This window comes from Cyprinodon variegatus, unplaced genomic scaffold (genome assembly GCF_000732505.1).
Source record: "Cyprinodon variegatus isolate N-32 unplaced genomic scaffold, C_variegatus-1.0 Scaffold945, whole genome shotgun sequence".
Lineage (NCBI taxonomy): Eukaryota > Metazoa > Chordata > Actinopteri > Cyprinodontiformes > Cyprinodontidae > Cyprinodon > Cyprinodon variegatus.
Genome location: NW_015151398.1, coordinates 283,872 through 287,087, shown reverse-complemented (window position 1 = coordinate 287,087; position 3,216 = coordinate 283,872).

The following is a 3,216-nucleotide window of genomic DNA, read 5'->3' as shown; positions in this document are numbered from 1 at the left end:
CATTGTGATTATTTTCTTCCAGCCATTATTTCTCTAACCCTACCTTTTCATTTCATCCTAAATTTATAAATTGTTCATTAAAAAAAAAGCTTACATTTATCTCTCTTAACTCACTTATATTAAGCAGTAGATTACAGCCCAAAGTTTTACTGAGTGCCGTCTCCTAAAGACAAGATAATGATTACTTGCAACTTGTATTATGATCTGCCGTTCAGGGATTTTTGGTTCTGTTTAGTTTTCAGTTAGGCTTGGATATATGTTATTGTGTTTTTACAAATTATATATATATATGTTTAAATTACTTCTTAGTTTTACTATTCCTATCTGGTGTTATCTACTGTTAAGTATTCCTTTGTCTTTTTTTGCTCTGGATTTATTTAGCCATTTATTGTTTCCAGTTCTGATTATGATTCCCAGTTACTCTCCATTGCCCCCTAGTGTCACCTTCCTTCCCATTGGATCTCTTGTGGTTCTTTCTCCACACACCTGTTTCCACCCAAATATTTACTCCAATCTTTATCATGTTAGTCTACTCCTCAGTGTATATATACCCATCCTCTGCAGTTTGTCTGTATTTCATGTTTGTCTGTATTTCATGTCCCCATCAGTTCCTGTCACCTCCCGTGTACTATGTTCTGGTTCCCTTGCTCCTTTTCTGATGACTTTTGGATTTATGGATTTATATTACTGCTGCCTCTGTCAATAAATCTACAAGAAACCATCTCTGCCTCTGCATTTTGGGTCCAGCTAGAAGCCTCTCCATTTTCTGACAACTTGTTCTAATACAGTTACTTAGAATAATTTACCACAAGTCATTTTCCAATAGTTGGCTTTAAGTAACTTTTTTTTTATTGTTATGTTTCATGTTCTTTGCTTAAGTGGATATTTCCAATGTAAGAGAATATCTTTTTCTTTCTTATTTTTGTAGTAAGTAAATAAAAATGTCAATATGATGTGACGTGTGTTTCTTTAGCGCATTTAACAACTGTCTACAGAATTTTTAATATTAATATATGCAATGTCCTATGAATGAGTGAACATAGCTGAAAAGCATTCCACGAGTTCCACTTAAGGCTGAAGATGGAAATAAAAGAGACTGTACCTAAGAATCATCTATGTACCATATTAGACCAAACATTGTGTTCATGTTTGCCCTTTTTTATTGCTAGAAAATTTAGGTAACTTTCTTTTATTAACAAAAAACTATTTTAAGTAGCTCCATGTTTTATTTAGGTCAAAAACACAGATGAAGCCTAATTTGTTTACCACATGCCACACATTGTCCTTAGAATTTCTGGCTTTGACTACTAGAATGTAAGTTTTACTACTGCAACCCTCTTAAGTTGCTAACATAAACTTTTTCCCCCGTAAAATAGTGGTTGAGTGGGTATAGAGATGCAAGACTCAGATGCATTAACTGATGACCTTAGGTAGAGCAAACTGCAATTCTTTTAAGAGGAAATGTTAAACCCACAGATTTGAGCAAACTTTTGTGTGTCTGTGTAAAAGAGAGAGAGATAGAAAGTAGAGTAATGATGTCCCAGCCTACGTGTGACTGATGATCTAGGTCAGGAGTTCCCCAAACCTTCAAGCCTGCAGACCCCCTAGAAAAATGCTTGATTACTTCATTATATTTAGGTATAGATGTATAGTGAAGTAATTATTTTGATTTATAAAGATATTCCTTTTCTAAAATGACATTTTATTATTTATGTTGAATGTTTATCTATTCCATTGGACATTATATAATCTAGCTGCTTATTTTAGAATTTACATATTTTTATTTGAATTTGGTTTTAGATTTTTTTAAAATGGTACATTTGCTTATTTCATTGTATCACTCTCAGAGAGCTCACTCTTGAGGGTGTTCTTTATTTTGCAACAAAGTTTTACCATGTAAAACAAAAGCCAGTGATAACAACAACAATAAGAAAATAACAAATCTACCTGATACCTTCTATATTTTGATTTTTCTTCTCTACCAAATCTTCTGAAGTAGTTGGTTGACAAGCCAACATAGGGTGTGCTAAAAAGTTTAGATGTAATTCATTGACACATCTCTAAAAGTCTGAGATTATGAAAAGGAGGTTCTTATTCCAGCAAATAAGATATTTGAAATAATTTGAAAAGGTCAGTTTAAGAAAGATTACTGAATATGAAATAGTTTATGCAATGAACGCCATAAATTCAATCTTGGTGCAAAATTCTTACTTGTGTGTCTGTTTTACTACTTTGCAGTCATTAGTATGCAAGGGTGTAACTTTGTTATTAAAGTAGGTGGGGACACTCTACAAGGGTGGGTGCTGCAGGATCCAACGGCTTCTGATAGGTTTTGATATTTTGCTAGAAATGAGAAAGGTTTTCCTATTTAATCCATTTTAGTATTAAGTAAAATATGAAAAACTGCAAATTATGATTCCCAGATAGACGGATGGCTTCCATTTCATCTGTATCCTAGATTAATATCCCCCTTCACAAGCAACAAAATCTAGTTTATCTTTTCCCCCACACATATCTTTGACAGACAAAGTCTGAATATTGAAGGTTTTAAATCAAATCATTGATTCACTGATTTTGACTGTATTTTTGTGCTTTGAATCTTATAGGTTTTTTAAATTAAAAATTGAAGTCTCTCTCGGCTGTGAGTCTGGCTCTGCGCCTTAGTTGCCTGGTACAGCTATTTCTGAGTCTTGCTGATTTACAAAAAACAAAAGTGCATTTTAAATAGAATAGAATAGAATTCAACTTTATTGTCGGTATTATTTCAACCACTAGATGGGGCCAGAGTTAGTGAAATGCCTTCCAGTAAATTGGTTATCCTATGGTAGCAGTCATTGCTGATCTTTCCAATAAAATATCCAATGTCTTATTTGAAGGGTATCTTGAAATTACGATTGTGAAACATGGATGCCCGATTTACGCCTGTTATACGGTATTAATACATCAGTGCTACACAAATGTAAGGATTTAGAAACATACTCCCAACATTCTGACAAAAAAAACATTACGGACACTTTAAAACCATGCTTTAGTATCTCTATGCCCCATTACACCAAAACTGTACACTGAAATAAAAAGTGTTAATCTTTTTGCTTCTGAAAAACGTATTATTTTTGGAAATGCAGCACTAACACAATGACGTTTAAAGTAGAAAAGAACAAGTCACGATTAGACATACTACCAAGTTTTCATCTGTAAGGTTTAATGTTTTTTTTT